Source organism: Perca fluviatilis, chromosome 18 (assembly GCF_010015445.1).
Source record: "Perca fluviatilis chromosome 18, GENO_Pfluv_1.0, whole genome shotgun sequence".
NCBI classification, from domain to species: Eukaryota; Metazoa; Chordata; class Actinopteri; order Perciformes; family Percidae; genus Perca; species Perca fluviatilis.
In genome coordinates this window covers 35,543,648-35,563,671 of record NC_053129.1, presented here as the reverse complement: position 1 = coordinate 35,563,671, position 20,024 = coordinate 35,543,648, and positions in this window count along the sequence as shown.

Genomic DNA, 20,024 nt, shown 5'->3' with positions numbered 1-20,024 from the left:
ATTCTTTAATTGTTGTATTTGCACTAAAAGTTGTGGATCACTGTTATTTTTATGTTGCTGCTCCACATTAGATAGGTCTAATACAAGGTTATTATATTCCAAGACCCTCCTTTTTATTTGACGTTGTTAAGGCAATCAATTGTCGCAAGTCACTGCCTTCAGTGAGTCCCAGATGGATCCACCTCTCCGTTGTCATTAATCTTCAAATATTCTCTTATATCTGATTTAATTTATTATACAGCTGATTTGTTATTTAATAAGCCTATATTTAACCCCGGTGATTCGCGCATCCTACCTTCTAGTTGAACTGTTAGATATAGTGCACTATGGTCAGAGACATCAGCTACCTCAATTCTATTTTCTTTTAGACTAGTTGTATCCAGGTAGCTATTCAATACTATGTTAAAATCACCTACACATAAACAGACACCCTTCCAGTGCAGTTACATCCATTAGTTATTTGAAAAATAGTTTTTTTACTATTAGGGAGTTGCACTCAACAAAAAAAAAAAATATATATGTAACGTTCTCTTTTTTAATTTGGCCTTTACCTTAGACCTTTTAAATTGGGTTTCCCAACCCAATCACATTTAAGGACAGTAACTTCACTTCATTAGACTGCATCACAGCAGGGCTGAAAATATCTCACACCATTCTGTTCCCACAGGCTAAACATTGAAACCATAAGTAAAGATAACTGGAGCACAATAATGTGCTTAGAACAAGCATTATAACAAACACAAAATAAAACTATAAAAAGTTTTAAGTGAAGGGGGAATGATACTTTGACTAACAGTCCCGTAGACAGAGCTGACCTCTCACTGCTCCCTGAGTCAGCACATAAAATACAATATAGTAGCCTAGATATCTAGACGCACTCTAGCGGCAGCCAGGGTCAGTTTTTCAAAGTCAATTTTTACACTAATCTTGATCGCTATACCAATGTGAGTACTGATGATAGCAAAAAATAAATACGAGCCAAATCAGTGGTAGCAACACCGGAGCTGCTGCAGCTAATGCCCAGAGCTTCCACTTAGCTGAAACAGCAGTTTTGGGGGCATAAGATACCTTTGTGCCTCTTAACAGACAAAAATGCAATTTAAAATGTCTGTGCAACATGAACAGGGACCTTAAATGACAACAAGATGCGTTTAGCAACTTAGCCAAAAAGTTTTTTAAATCACCTACCCATTAGCTGCTACCTGTTAACTTGGAGTTAAGCACTGAAGTCATTCTTAAAAAATGAAGATGTGTTCCGAGTTTTGGGCCGACCACATACGGCGCAAAAGTTTAATCTATCACCTAGCGTTGCTCTGCCTGGTTGTAGCGCTATCCTATTGGTGCAGAGGAAATTTGAAAGACTTCCGTTTATCCCGCCCATGGGATTGAGCCCTGCCAATGGTGAGTTCCCAGACCCAGGATCTTGATGTGGGTCTGGCTAACAATAGAGTATATTATGGGACAAGTATTTACCGTCTGTATTGAAACACTACTGCTCCTCCCGGTTTCTGCGCTGAAATTTCTGGAGGCGTACTCTAGCTCGCCTGGCACTGTTCTCAAGGTCTCCACCTGTGTGCAACCCCGTTCTGCCATGGTGAAGACGGTCCATCAGATGTTTCCTACCAAGCGCGTTCTCTGACCCCTCCACATCCTATTGTGATTTTCTGTCGCCATGCTTTCAGGATAATCATCTCCTTAGTACTGTATTGCTGGAAATTAATTTTACAAAAACCCAGGTATCGGTGCCAGGGCTTTGTGGGTGCGCTGTATCTGCAAATCCACCTCATCACTCAGTTTGGTTCGTAACAGTTTTTTAACAAACGCTATCACTGACCCATCTTTGCCCTGCTCTCGAGACCAAGTCATTCAATTTGTCCTCCAGCTTCTGTTGGTCCTTCATCATTTGTTGGAGAGTGGTGTTAGCTTCAGTACTCCACGTATCCGTGTCATCGATCTGGGTCTCCATCTTGCTGATTTTCTCGTTTTTGCTCCTTTATAGCATGCATGTATGTCGCTAGCTGTTGGTTGACGTCTTGCTTGAACTCGTGGAATTCTTCTCTCGTGTCATGTTCAATTTCTTCTTTAAACATTTTTAGATCTTGCTTTAGTTACGATTTAAAGTCGCAAATCTGCTTACTTATAGCTTCGAAACCCATGCACCCGTTCCTGTTGTTGGTCGCCATGTTGACCTTCTTCCGCGCATGTTGTCCTTAACATGTTCTACCCGGTGTAAATCTTTACCCGCCGGTTTATCTTGGTCCCTCTAACTTTGCCTTTGTATGCCCCCTTCATAATCTTAACAGATTCAACTTTTTTTTTTTTTTTTCTTTGAATTCAGTTTTATGAGGGTCGTAAATACTTAAGGAAGTACTTGATCTTTTTTAAATTGACATCTTTCACCACATTAAACACATTTTTTTTGTCAAATGTGCTAGTTACATTAAAATTATACAAAATAAGTTTTGTATTCACAAATTCATGTTGAACATACCATATCTTGCCTGTAAGACTTACATTTTGGCGACATTGTTTTAATTCTGAATTACAACGCAACGTCTCTAAAACATAAATGCATCCGGTGAAGTCATATAACTTCAAGTTAGAACTATTTACTTTTAACGCTGGCGTTTTACAAAGAAACATATTTGGTTCAGGTTGCATTTTGTATAAATACAAAAGCATACTTTTTGTTTTTTAATTTTTGTTTGCATCTTTCACCACATTAAACACAAACAATCTTTTAAGTCAATGTGGTTACATTTAAATGATACAAATGTATTCACAAATTAAAATTCATATGCATATGTGTGCGAACATTAGTGGCTCACATGCAGCGGCAACATGACAACATGTACTGACAACATGAACTGTGTCTGTTTGTGTGCGTGTGTTTCATGTGTATAATGGCACACAAGCACAGGAAAGTTGTAGGAGTGTGTGTATGGATGAATATTATACTTTTTTTTTTCTATGGCGGTCATTTTGACCGTAAACAAAAAATAAGTGTGACTAAGTTGAATAAATCACTCAAAATTCAAAGAAAGTAGTCACAATGAATGTTATGTGTTCAAATGCCATTTGTGGTTTTGTGTGATCTGTTGAAAATGTTTTTTTTTTTACTACTTCTCACTGGTTCGCTTATTTGAATTGAAAACGCAATTTCTGGTAGAGTGTTGCTGTGGGCATGGGAAAAAAGAGGGGGGGAAAAAGGGGTATGTTGGGAAAAGGGAGTGAACACCGATCCCCGGGCCAGAACGAAGAAGGCACAGCCAGATGAGTACGGAGCAGCGGAGGACGCAGGACAGCCAGACATATGGACTAGAGCTAAGCATGCACAGACATACGATCAACATGTACTGACAACATGAACTGTGGCTGTTTGTGTGTGTGTGTGTGTGTGCGTGAGTGTGTGTGAGTGTGAGTGTGTGTGTGTGTGTGTGTGTGCGTGAGTGTGGGTAGAAATGCATTGACCTTTGGGCTTAGGCCCATTCACGCTTATTACAATCACTTACTTGGCCTGTTGTAAGAGGAGCCTTACACATTCCTATTTTACAACCCTGCCTTACACACGTTCTGCTCTCTGCTCCAAAGAGTGTAAAGATACTTGATTTAATTCTTGGTCATTGACTCATTTCAAACGCATCAGTGTTACTCAAACTTACATTCATGCTGTGTGTAGAATGAAAAACCTATCTTTCTCTGTTTCAAACGGGGAAGAAACCCTTTTATGCTCAAAATTAGCGCTACACCCCCTCTTCTCTCACTGGATCATTTCAAAAACATCCGGATATTTCATCTCTAACGCTCATTGGATCATTTAAATGAAACATTTTTCTACTTCCTGTGGAGGCGCCCTCATTGCATCATCACTTAACACACCGTCATTTCCGGGACACGCCTTCCTTCTAGAAGCTTCCAGAACAGACCAGTCACACACACCTGGAAGGCATCAATCACTTTCTGACAGGTGGTCGTACCTCTTGACCCCCAGGTCAAAAGGTCATCCATCAAAATCCCACATACCAAAGTGACAGAAACCTCCTCCTTATATCTCTCTCAAGGTGGTCTTGACTACAGCCCTGATCATATGTAATAGTTATGTGTAGGGGGGGTATCACTAAAAGACAGTCTACAAAACCTTGGGAGCCTTACGCACAATCTCACGCATGGTCAAAAAGTCGCAGAAAACTGGGAACATTTTTACATTTTTACACATGGAAATTCTTCATAAATCCGACTATTGAGAGGAATGTTGTGACGGCAAATTACACCCTGCTTCACCCAACTTTTTCTTGCGTAACAGGTTTTATTAATGAGGCCCCTGGACTGTGGTAAAGGGTCTTGAATAATACCAGGTCAGTCTTAGGGTTGGGAGATGGCTGTGTTTGAGCACTTAACACTTCATCCATCTACTTCAGAGTTTTAAGAGATAAAAAACAGACAAAAAATCTGAAAAGCTGTCAAACCTGTTTTTGCACTCAAAGCATGTTTGACCAGGAACTCAGAGGACAATCAATCAATCAATCAATCAATCTGCTGCTTATTAGGACATCCAAACAACTTAGAGTTTATGGAAATACACACACACAGACACACACAGAGACACACACACAGACAGAGACACACACAAACTTAGACAAACACTCATACAGTACAGGCCAAAAGTTTGGACACACCTTCTCATTCAATGTGTTTCTTTATTTTCATGACTATTTACATTGTAGATTCTCACTGAAGGCATCAAAACTATGAATGAACACATATGGAATTATGTACTTAACAAAAAAGTGTGAAATAACTGAAAACATGTCTTATATTTTAGATTCTTCAAAGTAGACACCCTTTGCTTTTTATTAATAAGGGAAAAACTTCCACTAATGAACCCTGACAAAGCACACCTGTGAAGGTAAAACCATTTCAGGTGACTACCTCATGAAGCTCATTGAGAGAACACCAAGGGTTTGCAGAGTTATCAAAAAAGCAAAGGGTGGCTACTTTGAAGAATCTAAAATATAAGACATGTTTTCAGTTATTTCACACTTTTTTGTTAAGTACATAATTCCATATGTGTTCATTCATAGTTTTGATGCCTTCAGTGAGAATCTACAATGTAAATAGTCATGAAAATAAAGAAACACTTTGAATGAGAAGGTGTGTCCAAACCTCGGGCCTGTACTGTACACATACACAGACAGACAGACAGACACACACACACACACACACACACACACACACACACACACACACACACACACACACACACACACACACACACACACACACACACACACACACACACACACAGTGACACACACAAAGACACACACACACACACACACACACACACACACACACACACACACACACACACACACAGACACACACACACACACACACTAAAATGTTGTGCCATCGCACAACTTCCCCTTTCAGCAGAAACTCTTTAGATGGAAGAAAGTTCTCTGAGATACTTCCTGATTCTTTTTTTTTTTACGACCACAAAATTGCACCAGAGACTAAAACATGACTTGTTACACATCACCACGGGACCGATGTGATGTCACACACCCTGAACTCACAATAGTGGAAGTAGAAGACAGTGTTGTCCCACGGTTAGTACAAGACTTTAGGTGTGTCTGTGTGTGTGTGTCTGTGTGTGTATGTGTGTGTGTCTCTGTGTGTCTGTGTGTGTGTGTGAATGAATGAATGAATGAAAACTTTATTGAAAAACAATCAACAAGTGGTGTTCAAAAGCATAAAAACACAATAAAGCCCAAAGGCTTGTTTCCATTGTGGTCCTTAAGATGGAAGGGGAATACAACACATGGACTAAAAACACTGAGGACAAAGTGGAAAAGGGTCGATTAATAATCAAAACAGACAAATAAAACAGATCTAAAACACAAAGGAAAACAGGGACTAGATTCCCTGACAGACATACAGACACATAAACAGACAATACAGTACAAACAACAGTACAATATTCCTAGTACTTCAAGGATCTTTTGAGTTTTTTTATGGACTTGATAACCATTTTTTTATTGAAGATTTAAAATGAAAGTAGGAGGAGCTTAACAATTTATGGTTGGAAAGTAAGCCATTCCACAAGACAGCTGCCGAGTATAGGAAAGAGTACTTTCCCATACAGCTCTTAAAACAGCAGGGCCTGTAATCTGTGGAACTCCCCCGGGTGGAATAGCTATGCATATCACTAATTTTTGAAAAGTAATTACATAAATACTTGGGTGCCAGGTTATTTCTTATCTTATATACTAAACACAGTTTAAGTTGGGAAACTCTCTCCTCCACTCTGAGCCACCTAAGACTGGAGAAATGGTCAGGGAGAAGACGAGTTCTAGGATGGAGTTTAAGAACCACTCTGATCAGTTTATTTTGACAGATCTGTAGCTTGTCTTTGAGGCTTGTAGTAATGCCTGTATACCAAGATGTACAGGCATAGTCAAGATGGCATTGAACAAGGGCATCAGCCAGGATTTTCAAGGTCTTACTATCTAAGAGGCTGGATATTCTTGCCAGGAACTTAGTCCTTTGGCTTACCTTTGAGATAACTTTTCGGGCCATAAACTCCCCTGATAGTTTGTTGTCCAGTATACAGCCTAAGTAAGTGACCGCTTCCTTGGCCGTAATTTCAACATCATCTACTACTACCCTAAACCCCATAGACTTTTTCAGTTTAACTCTGGACCCAAAAAGAATTGACTCTGTTTTGCCCAGATGGAGAGACAGGTTGTTGTCTGTTAACCAAACACTGAGATTAAGGAGCTCTAAACTAAGCAACCTTTCCACCTCTGATTTCTCTTTATGAGAGACTAAAATAGCTGAATCATCTGCAAATAAAAATAGATTACAAGTTATAGCAGACGACATATCATTAACATATAACAAAAAAAAGAGAGGACCCAAAATGCTCCCCTGGGGAACACCACACATTAATTTAAGTGGTGAGGACAAGGTCCCTTCCACATCTACCACCTGTTCTCTGCCAACCAGGTATGACCTCACCCACTGCAGAGAAGTACGAGAAAATCCCAGAGCTTTAAGTTTGTTTAAAAGGATATCATAGTGAACCGTATCAAAGGCTTTTTGAAGGTCTATTAACACCATGCCACAAAAGTTCCCCTTATCTACCGCTTTCCTAATAAAATCTGAAAGGTAAAGCAGACAGGTATCAGTGGAATGGGCTTTTCTAAAGCCTGATTGAAAGTCAAATAAAAGGTTCTGCTCTGCTAGATAACTGTCTATTTGCTCATAAATGATCCTTTCAACAATTTTTGATATTGAACACAGGATAGATACAGGGCGGAAATTTCCAGGATCAGATTTAGGCCCCTTTTTATATAAAGGTATCACTCTTGCCACCTTAAATTTATTTGGAAAATGTTTTTTTTCAATGGATAAATTAATGAGATAGGTTATGATAGGAGTGATTTTTTCAGCAGCATCTCTTAGAAATCTGGGTACTAGCTCCTCTGTTACTTGTTTGAAAAAAAACGTGTTTGGCCGGACTCCCTTTTCTTCATAAAACTTATGTACCCTCTGTGGATCACTAAAAACACCCGAAGTAGATGGAAGCTTCTGCACCAGATTTTTTGCAATTGTTGTGAAGAAATTATTAAAAGTATCTGCGACCAATTTTTTATCATACAATATGGACCCATTAATATCTAGGCCGATTTTACCTGGTTTTTGCTTAGGGTTCTCTTTCGTTCCCAAAGGCCTAAGAGTTGCCCACAATTTCTTGGGATCCTTTTTATGCTCCTCAATTTTAGACATAAAAAGTCCTTTTCGGCCACATACCCCATTATTCGGCTGTACCTTATTTCTAAGTATTTTATATTCATTAAAAAGCGCTGGCAGTTTTGTTTTTTTAAACTCACTTAAAATTGTATTCCTCAAGTAAATAGTGTCCATGATCTCATTGTTTATCCAAAGTTGAGATCTCTGTTTAATCCTGATCTCTTTTAATAGAGCTATCTTGTCAAGTACTTCCAAGAAAATAGATTGAAAGCGATCCCATGCTATATCAACGTCACATATGTTGGTAATCTCCAACCAGTTAATATTATTTAGTATGTTCTGAAATTTGTTAACATTGTACCCTTTTAAACTTCTACTCTTCACAGATTTATGACATTTAATCTGAGCCCTCTTAACTTTCCTGGTACAGTAAGTTAAAAAATGGTCACTAATTCCATACACAATGACACCACTTTGTAGGATTTTACATGTGTCAGATACCATGATATGGTCAATAGCAGTTTGGCTATGTTCCGTTATTCTGGTTGGAGCATTAATTAATTGGATTAGACCATGCATTTTCAGGAAATCACAAAAGCCATTGTACATTGGCCCTTCTATATTAAAAACATCAATATTATTATCTGACATTAAGATGACTTCCCGGTGTAAAAAATCATGGCAACCTGCCGTGTGTGTGTGTGTGTGTGTGAATATGTATGTGTGTGTGTCACTGTCTGTGTCTTTGTGTGTGTGTGTGTGTGTGTGTGTGTGTGTGTGTGTGTGTGTGTGTGTGTGTGTGTGTGTGTGTGTGTGTGTTATAGTTTGTTGTATTTATTTTAATTTATGTAATTCCTGTCTTACATGAAGCAAACATATCTGACGTGTTTAACAGAAGTTTAGATCAGAGACACGTTTCAGCTTGTCAGACACACACACACACACACACACACACACACACTAAAATGTTGTGCCATCACACAACTTCCTGTTTCAGCAGAAACTCTTTAGATGGAAGAAAGTTCTCTGAGATACTTCCTGATTCTTTTTTTTTTTTACGACCACAAAATGACTTGCTACACATCACCACGGGACCGATGTGAACTGTCACACACCCTGAACACACAATAGTGTTTTCTCACGGTTAGTACAAGACTTGGTGTCTGTGTGTGTGTGTGTGTGTGTGTCTGTGTGTGTGTGTGTGTGTGTGTGTGTGTGTCTGTGTGTGTGTGTGTGTGTGTGTGTGTGTGTGTGTGTGTGTGTGTGTGTGTGTGTGTCTGTATCTGTGTGTGTGTGTCTGTGTGTGTGTATGTGTGTGTGTGTCTGTGTGTGTCTGTATCTGTGTGTGTGTTTGTGTCTGTGTATGTGTGTGTGTGTCTGTGTGTGTCTGTATCTGTGTGTGTGTTTGTGTGTCTGTGTGTGTCTGTGTGTGTGTCTGTGTGTGTGTGTGTGTGTGTGTGTGTGTCTGTGTGTGTGTGTGTGTGTGTGTGTGTGTCTGTGTGTGTGTCTGTGTGTGTGTGTGTGTGTGTGTGTGTGTGTGTCTGTGTGTGTGTGTCTGTGTGTGTGTCTGTGTGTATCTGTGTTTGTGTGTCTGTGTGTGTCTGTATCTGTGTGTGTGTGTGTGTGTGTGTGTGTGTGTCTGTGTGTGTGTGTGTGTGTGTGTGTGTGTGTGTCTGTATCTGTGTGTTTGTGTGTGTGTGTGTGTGTGTGTGTGTGTGTGTGTGTGTGTGTGTGTGTGTGTGTGTGTGTGTGTGTGTGTGTGTGTGTGTGTGTCTGTGTGTGTCTGTGTCCATATAGACATATATATAAAAGGTTCAAACTCGCTGTTTGTGCGCATGAATATTTCCGCTGACCAGTTTGTTAGTGGTTGTTACCATGGTGAATCGTAGAATCATGGCTCCATTCATACTGCCTTATGTGCACACGTGTAACCCTGAGTGAACATACTCCGAGTTGATTGAACCAACTCATATCAGCTGTTCTGGAACCGAAAACTCAGAGTTTCCATCTCAGGATAAATCAACTCAGACATCAGGGTTAGACTCAGAGTTTGTTAAACCTCCTACCTGGAACGGACCCCTGAACACCTCCAGGGGGGGTGTACCATGTGTATCATATGTAATAGTTATGTGTAGGGGGGGTGTACCATGTGTATCATATGTAATAGTTATGTGTAGGGGGGTGTACCATGTGTAGTCATATGTAATAGTTATGTGTAGGGGGGTGTACCATGTGTATCATATGTAATAGTTATGTGTAGGGGGGTGTACCATGTGTATCATATGTAATAGTTATGTGTAGGGGGTGTACCATGTGTAGTCATATGTAATAGTTATGTGTAGGGGGTGTACCATGTGTAGTCATATGTAATAGTTATGTGTAGGGGTTCCATAACCGTTGTAGTCATATGTAATAGTTATGTGTAGGGGGTGTACCATGTGTAGTCATATGTAATAGTTATGTGTAGGGGTGTACCATGTGTAGTCATATGTAATAGTTATGTGTAGGGGGTGTACCATGTGTAGTCATATGTAATAGTTATGTGTAGGGGGGTGTACCATGTGTATCATATGTAATAGTTATGTGTAGGGGGTACAATTATGTGTAGTCATATGTAATAGTTATGTGTGAGGGTGTACCATGTGTATCATATGTAATAGTTATGTGGGGTGTACCATGTGTAGTAGTTATTTGAGACATGACAATAAAGTGGCTAAAAAGCGAGAAAAAAAAAGCGACAAAAACGTGACAAAAAGTGACAACAATATGTAATAGTTATGTGTAGGGGGGCAAAAAAGCGACAAAAAAGTGATAAAAGGTGACAAAAAAGTGACAAAAGAGTGGAGAAAAAGTGGCTAAAAAGTGACAAAAGCGACAAAAAATGTGACAAAAAGCACAAAAACTGACAAAAAATGCAAAGTAAGACTATATGTAAAATAAAACACTAAGAAAAGACATCGTTTTTAACAAGTTTGTGCTGACGAACAAAGAAAAACAGTTTGCCAGTCAAGTGAAAATGTTTCAGCACCACGGACAGCGACAGCTGATGGACAGCGATGGTGCTGAACAGGCCAAGCGCTCTGTCAGAGCCACACTATATAACTGACATGGCTCTATTATAATGTATATATGGAACACAACGTTTGTTCTGGTGTTTCCCCTCTCATTCCCCCTGCTCTGGTGTTTCCCCTCTCATTCCCCTGCTCTGGTATTCCCCCTCTCATTCCCCCTTACTCTGGTGTTTCCCTCATTCCCCTGCTCTTGGTGTTTCCCCTCTCCTCATTCCCCTTACTCTGGTGTTTCCCCTCTCATTCCCCTGCTCTGGTGTGTTTCCCCCTCTATTCCCCTTACTCTGGCGTTTCCACCTCCCATTCCCCTTACTGTGTTTCCCTCTCATTCCCCCGCTCTGTCTCTATTCCCCTGCTCTGGTGTTTCCCCTCTCATTCCCCTGGCTCTGGTATTCCCCCTCTCATTCCCCCTGCTCTGGTATTCCTCCTCTCATTTCCCCTGCTCTGGTGTTTCCCCTCTTTCTTCCCCTGCTCTGGTGTTCCTCATCCCCATTCTTACTCTGGTCTTTCCTCTCTCATTCCCCCTGCTCTGGTGTTTCCCCTCTCATTCCCCTACTCTGGTGTTTCCCCTCTCATTCCCCCTGCTCTGGTGTTCCCCATCTCATTCCCCTTACTCTGGTGTTTCCCTCTCATTCCCCCCTGCTCTGGTGTTTCCCTCTCATTCCCCCACTCTGGTGTTTCCCGGCCTCATTCCCCTTACTCTGGTGTTTCCCTCTCATTCCCCCCTGCTCTGGTGTTCCCATCTCATTCCCCCTGCTCTGTGTTTCCCCTCTCATTCCCCCTGCTCTGGTATTCCCCCTCTCATTCCCCCTGCTCTGGTATTCCCCCTCTTCCCATTCCTTGCTCTGTATTCCCCTCCTCATTCCCCTTGCTCTGGTATTCCCCTCTCATTCCCCCTGCTCTGGTATTCCCCTCTCAATCATCCTGCTCTGGGTGTGTTTCCCCTCTCATTCCCCTGCTCTGGTGTTTCCCCTCTTCCCCCTGCCTGGTGTTTTCCCTCTCATTCTCCTGCTCTGGTATTCCTCCTCTCATTCCCCCTGCTCTGGTGTTTCCCCTCAAATCCCCCTGGTCTGGTGTTTCCACCTCTCATTCCCCTTACTCTGGTGTTTCCCCTCTCATTCCCCCTGCTCTGGCGTTTCCACCTCTCATTCCCCCTGCTCTGCGTCTCTCATTCCCCCTGCTCTGTTGTTCCCCCTCTCTCATTCCCCCTGCTCTGGCGTCCCCTCTCATTCCCCCTGCTCTGCCGTTTCCCCTCTCATTCCCCCTGCTCTGGTGTTCCCCCTCCTCATTCCCCCTGCTCCGATGCTTACCTCTTCATTCCGCCTGCTCTGGGTTTCCCTCTCATTCCGCCTGCTCTGGTGTTTCCCTCTCATTCCCCCTGCTCTGGTGTTTCCCCTTCCCTCATTCCCCCTACTCTGGTGTTTCCCCTCTCATTCCCGCTGCTCTGGCGTTTCCACCTCTCTCATTCGACTGCTCTGGCGTTTACCTCTCCTCATCCCCCTGCTCTGCGTTTCCCCCTCTCATTCCCCCTGCTCTGGTGTTTCCCCCTCTCATTCCCCCCTGCTCTGGTATTCCCGCCTCTATTCCCCCTGCTCTGGTATTCCCCTTTTCAATCATCCTGCTCTGGTGTTTCCCCTCTCATTCCCCCTGCTCTGGTGTTCCCTCCTCTCATTCCCCCTGCTCTGGTGTTTCCCCTCTCATTCCCCGCGCTCTGGTATTCCCCCTCTCATTCCCCTGCTCTGGTGTTTTCCCACTTTCCCCTTCTCTGGTGTTCCCCCTCCTCATTCCCCCTGCTCTGGTGTTCCCCCTTTTCATTCCTCCTGCTCTGGTGTTGCCCCCTCTTCATTCCTCTGCTCTGGTATTCCCCCCTCTCATTCCTCCTGCTCTGGTGTTCCCCCTTTTCATTCCTCCTGCTCTGGTGTTCCCCCCTCTCATTCCCCCTGCTCTGGTGTTACCACCTCTCATTCCCCCCTGCTCTGGTGTTGCCCCCTCTCATTCCCCCTGCTCTGGTATTCCCCCTAAAAATAAAGATTTAAAAAAAGAAATTGGGAAAAAGTGACAAAAAATTGGGAAAAAATTTACAAAAACATTGGAAAAAAGTGACAAAAAACTTAAAAGTGTCAAAAACTGTTGACCAATTTTAGTTTTAAATTTTGACCCAGAAAAACAAAACGTTGCAGGTCGACGAGAAGACAACACGTGGTTTAAATATGTCAGAAAATGCAGTTTGAGGTCAGATTTGATCCTATTTGGTCAAAATAACCACATATCAGTTTCAATGACTCAGCAGTTTCTCATCAACAGGTTTCTGAAGACTTCCTATGAGATCAGGTGACTATCTACTGTTTAGGTTCAGCTCTTTATATCTTGTATTTTTAACATTTGGACTCTTTATTAGCTATAAACTGATGTATTTTAATATGTCTTCAGATTCTGAGTCATGTTGTTAAACGGCGCTGACGGAGGATTGTTGTATCAGCTGATCTTCAGCGTTCAGACAAACCACCATTGTTAGGTCATCTGTGTGTGTGTGTGTGTGTGTGTGTGTCTCTGTGTGTTTGTGTGTGATGACGGACAGATTGGGAGGAGAAATTCCTGGCTGGCGTGAAGGAATTGTGTCTGTGTGTGTCTCTTCCTGTCTGTGTGTGTGTCTCTTCCTGTCTGTGTGTGTGTGTGTGTGTGTGTGTGTGTGTGTCTGTGTGTGTGCTCCTCTCTATATGTGTGTGTGTGTGTGTGTCTGTGTGTGTGTGTGTGTGTGTGTGTGTGTGTCTCTCTCTATATATGTGTGTGTGTGTGTGTGTGTGTGTGTGTGTGTGTGTGTGTGTGTGTGTGTGTGTGTGTGTGTGTGTGTGTGTGTTGACAGATTGGGTGGAGAAATTCCTTCACGCCAGCCTTGCCAGACATAATTCAGGTGATGAAGTCAGCAACTTCCTCATAAAAAATTTATAAAATAAAATAATAATAAAAACAAAAATAAAAATAAAAAACAATAATGAAATAATACTACTAATAATTAAAATATATAACTTAGTTAAAACTGCATTTTTCAGACAGTAAAATGTGCCAAAGAATTTCAATAATTTAGATTAAAATACAAATACTAAACATAAAACTACTAACTTGTCACTAAAAGGTATTATCTTTGTCTCAAAGTCCATGTGTACTCATTGATTTAAGAAAAATACCAGACAGAAGACAGCAAACTGAACTCATCTGCTCTCATTTAAACAAAATAACAGTTAAATGTTGAAGAACCGTATCTATATTTGGATGAATATTAACGCTTGTTGTCAGTATTAAACATCGTTGGTTTCTCTGCCACTGTGCCCAGTATCGTTCCACCCGCCTCTGTCTGAACCCCACCAGACTCCCTTTAAAACTCACAGCATTTAATGTCTCTGCACTTCAGCAAAAAGAATACGCAACGTACAAGAAAACGTCCAAGACTGTCGAGCTACACTGACTAGTCTGGTGAATTCGTCATAGTAGTAAATAATCAAAACGTTATCTATTTCTGTAAAAAGATTGTTTTCAACTCTATAAGTCAACTCCACAAATGACGCGGTTTGCTGCAGCCCTCCGCGGAATGTTTGACAGTGTTGGCAATCAAAGCATTTAAAGTAGTTATAAAATGTAAATTAGGAAGCCTGATCGACTTAACCCATGCCGAATGACAGTGAGGTCAGCAATGACTCCGGTGGTGTTTTTCTTAAAATGAATCGCGAGGTGTTTGCTTTATAATGACTGATAAGTCTTAAAAGTATAGTTTTTCCGATGAGCTTCGGCAGCGACAGCAACACATCGGGACCGACGTTAGACACACCCCGTACACGACTTTCACGTACTTTCTCACATTAAATATGACACTTTAAAAGATGATTTCCCACATACATGTCTCTGATTACGATTAAAAGATGAGCTGAATCCTTACCGTGACAACCGGAGAGCGGGAAACCGTCTGGATAAATATCTCAATCTTAGCTAACTCCAGAAAACACGTGCATGACGTGGGCGTGGTCAGAGCCGCTACATCTGTGCGCGTGCATGTGTGTGTTAAATTTGACCTACTTTCAAAAAGTTTCTACATCAGAAATTTCGGTTTTACTTTAACCAAATTGCCCCAAAAACTGTGGATGGTTCAATTCAAACGCTTTTCACAAGTAACATAAATGATCCGTTCACTACTATTATTGAATGTGGGTGTTTTATTTAATTTTATAGTATTTAAAGAAAAATTATTATAAAAGAACATTGAAAAAAATTACAAAAAGGTTCAAAAAGTAAAAAATAAATAAATAAAACGTAAAAAAAAAAAAAAAAGCAAAAAACAAAATCAACAAACATCAGAATAAGTGACAAAAGACTTGGAAAAAGTAAGAAAAAGTAAGAAAAATAAACAAAAACATTGGAAAAAGTGACAAAAAATGAAAAAGTGACAAAAAAGTGGGAAAAAGCGACAAAAACATAAAAGAAATTGGGAAAAAGTGACAAAAGCAGCAGAAAAAGTGACAAAAAATACTGGGAAAAAGTGACAAAAAAACTAAAAAGTGAGAAAAAGTGTCGAGCAATTTTAGTTTTAAATTTTGAGCCAGAAAAACAAAACGTTGCAGGTCCACGAGAAGACAACACGTGGTTTAAATATGTCAGAAAATGCAGTTTGAGGTCAGATTTGATCCTATTTGGTCAAAATAACCACATGTCAGTTTCAATGACTCGGCAGTTTCTCATCAACAGGTTTCTGGGGCCTGGACTATGAATCCAGATCAACATGTCCTGGATGTATTAAAGTCCCCCGGCTTCATTTAACCCTAACATCTGCATAAAGCTGTGTCACGACGCAGGTTAACAACAACCACGACCAATCACAAACATTCATTTAAAATTTTGACCCAGAAAAACATGCATGGTGGACACAAGGGTTAATACAAGTTATGAATGTAATCATTATAACTATTTATTATTTTTGGAACATCCCATATCCATAAGAGCATAAAAGCCAACTTTCTTGCACTTTATTAACTTACCGTGCTAGCATAGCTCATGTATATCGTAGGCCTTTAGCGCAGGTGAGACCGTTACAGTGTTCGAATTACATTGGAGCCAGAGGGAGCCATGAAAGCACCAAAGTCAAAAATCTGAGGGGGTCTCTCATATCTGAAGGTGTCTGCCATATGTGGCATTGTGATTTAATCTTAATAAACGCTCATTATCCATCCCTGTGCCATCTCTTACCATTAAAGACGTTGAATTAAAATATAGGCTACTCGGACGTAGACCTGAGCCTACGCTCATGAACGCAGCATGACTGCACTTCATCACCAAATGGGGAGGTGCTGCAGTGCAAATTCAACTCATGTTTAGTAGGCTACATGTTAACTCAAAGATTCGCAGAGAAAATATAAACGTTGGAGGCCATTACTCGGTGTCTCTATTAGTGTGTGTGTGTGTGTGTGTGTGTGTGTGTTTGTCTGTGTGTGTGTGTGTGTTTGTGTGTGTGTGTGTGTGTGTGTTTGTGTGTGTGTGTGTGTGTGTGTGTGTGTGTGTGTGTGTTTTGTCTGTGTGTGTTTGTGTGTGTTGTGTGTTTGTCTGTGTGTGTGTGTGTGTTTGTCTGTGTGTGTTTGTGTGTGTGTTTGTTGTGTGTGTGTGTGTGTGTATATATGTGTAAGAACTTTTTCGTAACTTTTCTAAATTTCTATTAAATGTTTTCAACTGTTTAAACCGGTCAGTGTTAACGTTAAGTTGCTCAACACCAGTGTTGGGGAAGTTACTTTTAAATAGTTGTTGTTGCTTTCGTTACTCGTTACTTAAAAAAAAGTAATCAGTTACTTTCCTTAGTTACCCCCTATGGAAACTAACTTTTTACTTTACTCGTTACTTTTAAAAGCACGCGTCTCTGGCAGAGACTGAAGTTAATCATACAAAAACCATCTTTGACCATAAAGCCAATCTGTGATGTATCAGTGAAGTGTCTGGGACGACTGATTCATTATGAAGGAGTCCAGATCGGGTTGAATGAATCGGCAGGTCATCGGCGTTACAAGGTGTTAGTGTGTAACGTCTGTATGGACTTGTGCTGGTGAGGTTGTCAGCTTTGTGTTTGCCTGGCATGCTCTGTTTGTAGAACGGCCTATTTAACCGCGAGTCCTCAGCGATGTAGTGGCGTGTGTCACGTAGCTCTCCGCTCAGAGCGGCATCCAGCAAAAAGCCATGCTTAAAACCTCTTGCAGAAGTTAGGGCATCGGTATGCATACAGAATGCGTCCGCAAAGCTACGCATCGCTACGCTTCGGCCACCATTATGCGTCAATGCGCACAACACGATGCGTTGTCGGTGGGGGCGACACTGCACGTATTGTACATTATTACACAAAAATATTGAATCAACTTCAAGCATAGGACTACTGAGTCACATTTTTTGTTATGTATCAAAGTTGTGTGTGTGTGTGTGTGTGTGTGTGTGTGTGTGTGTGTGTGTGTGTGTGTGTGTGTGTGTGTGTGTGTGTGTAGCCTTGAAGTCAATGCTGTGTGCCCTCCTCGAGAGGCTGAAATATCCTACAGCAGGAGAGAGAGAGATACCCAACTGTATTTCTATCTTCGTAAAACCTGCTAAACCTTGTGTGTAAAAGTGACCTTTTTTCAGTGTATTGGTCAGTGCTACCCAATTGTAGCACACTGTGGTGGGGAAACACGCCAGCATCTGATAAAAAGAAGTCAGCCAGCTGCTCCCTGACAAGTCCCGCTCTCCGGGAGGGTCTGGCTCTGCCGACCGAATACCGTGGAGCTCTCTGCTACCCCCTGTTGCGTGGGCGGTGTATTGCATTTCACTCATCGCCCATGACGCTTGTATCCGCTTGTGTCCGCTGTTTAGACTATGAAATGGAGTGCGTCGCTCGCGTTGCTTGCTCATGTTGACTCTGTAACGGCCCTTAGCGTTGACTGCAGCATTACTCTGCTACCAGCCGCTATCGCATTACGTGTGGAGCTTGTGAGCGCGCAGCTGAGAAGGCAGTGACGCAGTGCCTGGGAAAAATAACGTTGCGCCAAATTTAAAAAGGAACTACATTTCTTTACAAAATTTTAAGTAGTAGCACATTACACTTTTACCCCAAAAAAATAGGAACGTCACTGTAAGCGTTTGTAACGCGTTACACCCAACAGTGCTCAACACTAACTACTGTCAAACTACTTCGTCACATCAGATTATAATAATAATAACAATAATGCAACAACATTAATATTATGTTACAAGGGGGTAAGCGAGCATCTGGCAAGCATAGCTCCGAAGGCGGCATTTTGATGCTAACAAGTACTAACCCCCCGTTAGCATCCCATTGACTCCCATTCATTTTGACGTCCTTTTTGACAGAGAATAACTTTACATCTGAAGCGTTTAAAGACTCTATTTGTGACGAGGGAGCAGGGAATTTGGACCCAAAAGCAGAGAGGAGGCAGGCAGGCAGAAGGTGGTCAAACTGAGGTATTTAATATAACAAAAGTACAAGGACTGGAAACACATGAAATAGAAAACTGACGGCAGGAGCAAACAGAACACACGAAGGAACAAACACCAGACATGGGGAAGCACACAAGACGAACTAACAAGAGACAAAGGGAACACAGAGGCTAAATACATGAGGGGATGAGTAAATCAGGAACAGGTGAGACAACAGGTGAGACACATCAGGGCGGGACAGGACAATCAACAAAGGAGGGAAAACACAGGAAGTAAACTGGATAAGACAAGACAGAGAACCAGACTATCAAAATAAAACAGGAAACAGAACACAAACAGGGAACATGACACAGACCACAATACACAGAAAACATACAGAAACCAATAAGGCAACAGAAAGGAACAAACAGGCAACTGAAATGGGGCAAAATGCAGAATAAAACACTGAAACCATAACACTATTTGTTCTTTGTTTATTTCTAAAGAAACACGACAATGTATAAAAGGCTCCATTACCTTGTAGCTCACGTTATGGCTCCGTAGCAGACGCTTTTATAACAATAGGCTAACGATTGGGTCGTAACCACAAGACTTACTGTCACACAGTAGAGGAATTACCGTATAGTACAGGAGCATAGATATATACACTAGATGTCTCCTTGAGGTTCTAAACATACGTCAAAACCGCCGCCATCTTGGAACAGGGGTCCGACGTTTTCCCGCATTCAGATCAACGCTAAAGATGCCGGACTTTTGTGCTGCTTATTGATGTTCGATAGAGGAAATGAAAAGAACAAACGGCAATGGATAACATTTAACAGGTGACAATGTGTTTTATGATTATATAAGCGGCCTTCGACCAGCAATCTGAGCTCCGACGGCAGCGTCTCTTCCCCCGGGAAAAACACAGCTTCGCCTCGCTGCTGCGCCGGTCCCCGCTGATCCAGATCGGACCAGCCAAAGACAGAGTGGTGATCGGGAGGATCTTACACGTAGTCCAGGACGACCTGTATGTCGATATCGGCGGAAAGTTCCACTAAGTTTGCCGGCGGCAGGCGGACGGAGAGAAGCTACAGCGGGGCAGCGACCGTCTGCGGCTGCAGGATCTGGAGCTCAGTGCCCGTTAAAATTATATTTAACGCATAAATACATACAGAAATAAATAGTGGAGGAATGAGCCTGGACATTTCAGTCTGTTTAAACTTCACTTTGAAGCAGAAACTCTTAGTTCAGAAGGGTGAAGTTTCTGTTTGGACTCAGATCTGTGAACCGATCATAATAAATATTCTTTGTATTAACACATTAATTAGTTTCTTTGTTTTGTAGTCGATAGTACATCTTAAGTTTACTTAAGTGGAAGCAGTATCAAGTGGAAGAATGGGACTATAAACCTAGACTTACATATATACATACAGTGCCCTCCACACTTATGGGCACCCTGTTTAAGATGGGGTCATGGACTTCTAAAAATTCTCCTTTTTGTTTTAACAACATAGAACCCAAATGCAAAAAAAAACAAAACTTTTATTTAAGTACATTACTTTGGTGGTAAAAAATCATCAAAATCAATCAAAAATCACACATTTAGAAAAAGAAAACTTGAAATCATGTGTCCCACAATTATTGGCACCCCTGATGTTAATACTTTGTACAACCCCCTTTTGCCAACAAGACAGCACTTAATCTCCTTCTATAACATTTCACAAGATTGGAGAACACAGAGAGAGGGATCTTTGACTATTCTTC